Below are 6,000 nucleotides of genomic sequence, written 5' to 3' on the forward strand. Positions count from 1 at the left end.
GTCTTTTTTGGCCAGGCATGAGCAGTGACATCAAGCAATATTTTGCTACATGTGATGTTTGTCACACATACGAAATGAGTCAGCAAATGAATCGCTTATGAATCATGACGTACTTGCTCGGCCGTCGGAAAAGATAGGTACCGATCTATTTACATTCGAAGGAAAAGAGTACCTCGTCACTGTTGATTACTACAGCAATTTCTTCGAGTTAGATCTTTGCAATACGACCAGCGCAGACGTTATTCGCAAATTGAAGGCTCATTTTGCGAGATATGGTAGCCCAACACAAGTGGTTAGTGATAATGGCCCACAATACATGTCAGCGGCGTTTCACAGATTTGCAAGAGAATGGGATTTTGAGTACTTGTGTAGCAGTCCCGGAAATAGCAAAGCAAATGGAAAAGCTGAATCTGCAGTTAAAACAGCTAAGCAGATCCTCACAAAGAGCAACAAATCATGAGCAGATCCCTACCTCGCACTTCTAGACCATCGCAACACATCTTCGCAAGGGTTCAGCACAAGTTCTGCCCAGCGTCTGATGAATCGCTGCACACGCACGCTCCTGCCTACAACAGCGAGCTTACCGGAACCCAGAGTTGTACGCAAACAAGAGCGTATGAAACAACGCGTCCAGCAGCAGGGAGACAATTACAACAAATCAGCCAAAGATCTTGCCCCACTTGATGAAGGGGATACCGTGCGCATACAACCCCTGGTGCAAGGTAAAAAGAAATGGGAGAAAGCAGTTGTGTATCGGCGCCTTGATGAGCGTTCATATGCAGTTCAAGCTCCTCTGGGATCTACCAACGTAATCGCACACATCTACGAAAGATGGCTGAGAAACCGCCTGAAAAGCTAATCACACATGAACAGACAAAATCAGGTCAAACAACCGAGATCAATGACTACAGTGTGCCTACCGCATCAAGTGCACACAGCCAAACACTAGCAGAGACTAATGACACAACGCAACCACTAACACAAACATTGAAACATGCAAATAACAAACAACAGGACTCGGACAAACAGTAAAAACTCATTTTGGCTGCACAGTGAAAAGGCCACAATATTTAGAAGACTTTGTCCCACATTGAGTAAATGCATGAACAATTGAACAATAAGTCTGTGACACTATTAGGCATTTTAATGTTATGTTTATACTCAAAGGCTGAGGAGGCTATTTCTCTTACAGTTGGAAAACTATGAGGAAAAAAAAATGAGGTGTGGATACATGACAGGAGGGATTGTGCTTTCCAGTGAATTTCAGTGTATATCTGAACAATGAAGGTACTGTCCTGGGGATAGATGCACTTAGTAAGGCAGGATTCTTATCTTAAAGAGAAGTCTCTGAGAAATTGTGTGAATGTGCTGTGGTGAACTACATATACCTGTCTGGACACGCCCCTCTGCTGACTGCTCCTGTGGCTCCTCCCACAGACCCCTGTATAAAGGCGATTGGAGGCACTGCTCCTCCCTCTGTCTCCAGGATGTTGTGTGGTGGTCTCTTGCTGCTGATAGTGCTCTCTCTTCCAGATAATAAAAGCCTATCTCTCGCCTCACGTCTCCGAGAGTTATTGATGGTGCATCATGTGCATGTGAGGTGGGTCTTTTCATTTCCTCTGTTCTTTGGAATAAGTTTATTGTGTATTAAATGTTTGTTCCACCTAATTTCAGTTTATTTGTATAGCTTCAAAAGGAGGAAAAGTGTAAGCATGGATTTTTGTTCTGTCTTATCTGTGTTTTCAGTTTCTGCCCATTTATTTGTTTTCTTTGGAATGAGTATTGGAGAGACAGACACCCAGATTCCACACTGGCCATGTGGATTCCAGGTTAAGATGATGATAGTGTGAGTGTCTCTATTCTAGAAGGAAATTGCCATTTTGGGAAATTGGTGATTTGTGTATACTCAATTTGAGAATTTAAAATTTACATTGTTGGAGAGAAATTGGAACACTTGGGGAGTTTTCTGAAGCATTGCTTTTCTCAATAAGGATGTTCATAATCTTAAACTATATACAGTTGATTCCAGTTATATGGGACATATCGGGACCAGTATATTTTGGTCCAATTTAGTGGCTACCCCAATTTGCTAAAATTTCATGAAAATAGATTAAAATGTAGAAAACAGACACACTAGTGTTTAACTGAGTAAAAGTCAAGGTTATGTCAATACCTTCAAATTCATTGTAGTTCCTGACTTGTTGAAATAGTAACAATATTTCATTTACACTTCTGAACATTTCTGGCATCTCAAAGCTTGAATGCTTGAAACCACATTGAGCAAAATAGGTCTGAAGTGTTTCTCTGCTTATTTCTCACCAAGTATCAGTGACAAAAATTACTGCTTTTTGAACACAAGCACATGTAACTGATAGTATTTAAAAACGGTTCACTCAAAGTGCAGTATAGTGTTTAACAGCCACACAAGTACATGTGACTGACGCTAGACTCCAGGTTTCTGTACCTTCTGCCTGATGGTTGCTATGGAAAGATTGCAAGGAATGGGCATCTTTGATGATAGATGCTGCTTTTCTGAAACAGTACCTCAGTGGTAGATGTACTAGGCAGAACCCACTCCACTCTGCAGCTTCTTGTGTTCCTCCACATTCAAATTTCCATACCAGACCGTAGAGTCCTAGAGCACCACAGCACTTAAACAGAACCTTTGGCCCATCTAACCCATACCATTACTTAGTCCCATCAATGCCCACTTGGACCATAGCTTTCCATACCATTCCCATCCATGAACTTGTCCAAACTCCAGAACCAGAATCAGAATAAGAATTAGAATCAGAATCAGGTTTACTATCACTGGCATAAGTCATGAAGTCTGGTGTTTTGCAGCAGCAATACCTTGCACTATGTAACTAAAAATCTGTAAGTTACAACAAGAAATAAATATTAAAAATTAAATTAAATAAGTAGTGCAAAAAGAGAGGAAAAATAATGAGGTCGTATACATAGCTTCATTGTCCATTCAGAAACTTGATGGTGGAAGAGAAGCTGCTGTTTCTGAAACATTCAGTATGTGTCTTTAGGCTCCTATACCTCCTCCATGATGGTAGAAATGAGAAGAAGACATGTCTTGGGTGCTGGGAGTCCTTAATGATGGCACCTTTTTGAGGCATCACCTTTTGTAGGTATCCTCAGTGCTGGGAATTGTGGTGCCCATCACCATGGCTGAGTATAAAACTTTCTGCAACTTTTTCTGATCCTGTGCAGTGGCCCTTCCATACCAGATGGTGATTCAACCAGTTAGATTACTCTCCACTGTACACCAGTAAAAATTTGTGAGATTTTATGGTTACATACAAAGTCTCCTCAAACTCCTAATGAAGCATTGGCGCTGTTGTGCCTTCTTCATAATGCATGATATGTTGGGCCTAAAATAGATCTTCAGGGATGTTGACACCCAGGAACTTGAAACTGCTCACCCCTTCCACTGCTGATTCCTCAATGAGGACTGGGAGTGTTTCACCGACTTCCTTTTCCTGAAGTCCACAATCAATTCATTAGTCTTACAGACATTGAGTGCAAGGCTGCTGTTGTGACAGCACTCAACCACCTGATCTATCCTGCTTCCTAATGATGAAGTCAAGGATCTAGTTGGAGAGGAAGGTACAGAGGCCCAGGCTTTGGAGCTTGTTGATTAGAACAGGGCGTATAATTGTGTTGAAAGCTTAACTGTAATCAATAGGTATTGCTATTGTTCTGGTGATCTAAAGTCAAGTGGAGAGCCAGTGAGACTGCATCTACAGTAGACCTATTGTGGAATTTGCCAAACAGCAGCAGCTCCAGGTCCTTGCTTAGGTTCTGCCCATGACTGACCTCTCAAAGCACTTTATTACAATAGATATGAGTGTAACTGGGAGATTATCATTGAGGCAACTCACCCTGATTTTCTTGGGCACTGATATGATTATTGAAGCACGTGGGAAACTCTCACTCCGGTAGTGAGAGTCTGAAGGTGTCTTTGAACACTCGCACCAATTGGTTGTCACAGGTTTTCAGTGCCCTACCAGATACACCACCAGAACCGGACGTCTTGCAAGTGTTCACCCTCTTAAAAGATGTTCTGACGTCAGCTTCCGAGACAGACATCACAGGGTCACCAGATTCTGCAAGCATTTCTACAGGTGTAGTTCGATTCTTCCTTTCAAAGTGTGCATTAAAAGCTTTGAGCTTATCTTGGAGAGAAGCATCACAAACATTCATGATGTTAAGTTTTGCTTTATAAGAAGTAACTGTTATGTTTTGTAACTTCAAAACGTAAGACTAATTGAAAGAAAAACATGGAGAGACTGGGTCAATATGCCACTTGTGCGATGTGCCAGTCTCGGGGGAGCTCCCCTCTCCCACGGAGTCACATCTGCCAGAAGTGCTTGCGGCTGGGCGATCTGGAAGACCGTGTGAGGAATCTGGAGCAGCAGCTGGATGACCTTCGACTCATAAGGGAGAATGAGGCAGTCATAGATGAGAGCTACAGGGAGTTAGTCACACCTAAGCTGCCGGAAGCAGGTCGTTGGGTGACAGTCAGAGGGGGGAAAGCGAAGGTGAGTAGACAGGTAGTGCAGAGCACCCCGTAGCCATTCCCCTGAATAATAAGTATACTGTCCTGGCTGCTGTGGGTGGGACGACCGACCAGGTGTGAGCCACGGTGGCAGAGCCTCTGGCACTGAGTCTGACCCTGTGGTGCAGAAGGATGGGACGGAGAAGAGGAGAGCTGTCGTCATTGGAGACTCTATAGTCAGGGGAGCAGACAGGAGATTTTGTGGACGTGAGAAGGACACCCACATGGTTTGTTGCCTCCTGGGTGCCAGGGTCCGGGATGTCTCTGACCAGGTGCATGACATCCTGGTACAAGAGGGAAAGCAACCAGTAGTCGTGATACATGTTGGTACCAACAACGTAGGCAGGAAGAGGGATGAGGTCCTGAAGTGTGAGTTTCGGGAACTAGGCAGAAGGCTGAAGAACAGGACCGCAAGGGTGACGTTCTCAGGATTGCTGCCAGTACTACGTGATAGTGATGGTAAGAATTGGAGGAGGTGGCAGTTGAATGCGTGGCTGAGGAGTTGGTGCAGGGGACAGGGTTTTAGATTTTTCAGGAGAAGGTGGGACCTGTACAGCTTGGATGGGTTGGACCTGAACTCAAGGGGGAGCAATATCCTTGCAGGTAGGCTTGCTAGCATGGTTCGGGAGGGTTTAAAATAATCTGCAAGGGGGATGGGACCCGGAGTGACAGAGCAGTGGAAGAAGTGCATGGAGTAAAGCCAGATCTAACATATAGAGAGGCTTTGAGGAAAGAGAAGCGGAATAAAGAGTGTAAAGGTAGTAAGGTAGAAGGGCTAAAGTGCATGTACTTCAATGCAAGAAGCATCAGGAACAAAGGTGATGAACTGAGAGCTTGAGTACATATATGAAATTATGATGTAGTGGCCATTACAGAGACAGGACACCAGGACAGGAATGGATTTTCAATATTCCTGGATTTCAGTGCTTTAAAAGGGATAAAGACGGGGGAGAAAGGGGAGGAGGGGTGGCATTACTGGTCAGGGATACTATTACAGCTACAGAAAGGGTGAGTAATGTAGCAAGATCCTCATTTGAGTCAGTATGGGTGGAAATCAGGAACAGGAAGGGAGCAGTTACTCTATTGGGAGTATTCTATAAGCCCACTGGTAGATAAAGAATGGTAGGGTGAAGGAACCATGGGTGACAAGTGGGGTGGAAAATCTAGTCAGGTGGAAGAAGGCAGCATACATGAGGTTCAGGAAGCAAGGATCAGATGGGTCTATTGAGGAATACAGGGTAGCAAGAAAGGAGCTTAAGAAGGGGCTGAGGAGAGCAAGAAGGGGGCATGAGAAGGCCTTGGGGCGAGTAGGGTAAAGGAAAACCCCAAGGCATTCTTCAATTATCTGAAGAACAAAAGGATGACAGGAGTGAAGGTAGGACCGAATAGAGATAAAGGTGGGAAGATGTGCCTGGAGGCTGTGGAAGTGA

The 6,000-nt window shown here is 44.1% G+C and overlaps 1 long non-coding RNA gene across 1 annotated transcript in view; it reads right to left on the bottom strand.

Annotated features, from left to right (window-relative positions):
- LOC132384417 (uncharacterized) overlaps nucleotides 1-580 on the bottom strand; it is a 395,996-nt gene extending 395,416 nt beyond the window's left edge. The window contains exon 1 of the long non-coding RNA XR_009508885.1: nucleotides 473-580. This is a non-coding gene — a long non-coding RNA (uncharacterized LOC132384417). The remainder of the gene's footprint in view (nucleotides 1-472) is intronic.
- Between the last annotated feature and the right edge of the window lie 5,420 nt (nucleotides 581-6,000).

This window comes from Hypanus sabinus, chromosome 2 (assembly GCF_030144855.1).
Source record: "Hypanus sabinus isolate sHypSab1 chromosome 2, sHypSab1.hap1, whole genome shotgun sequence".
Lineage (NCBI taxonomy): Eukaryota > Metazoa > Chordata > Chondrichthyes > Myliobatiformes > Dasyatidae > Hypanus > Hypanus sabinus.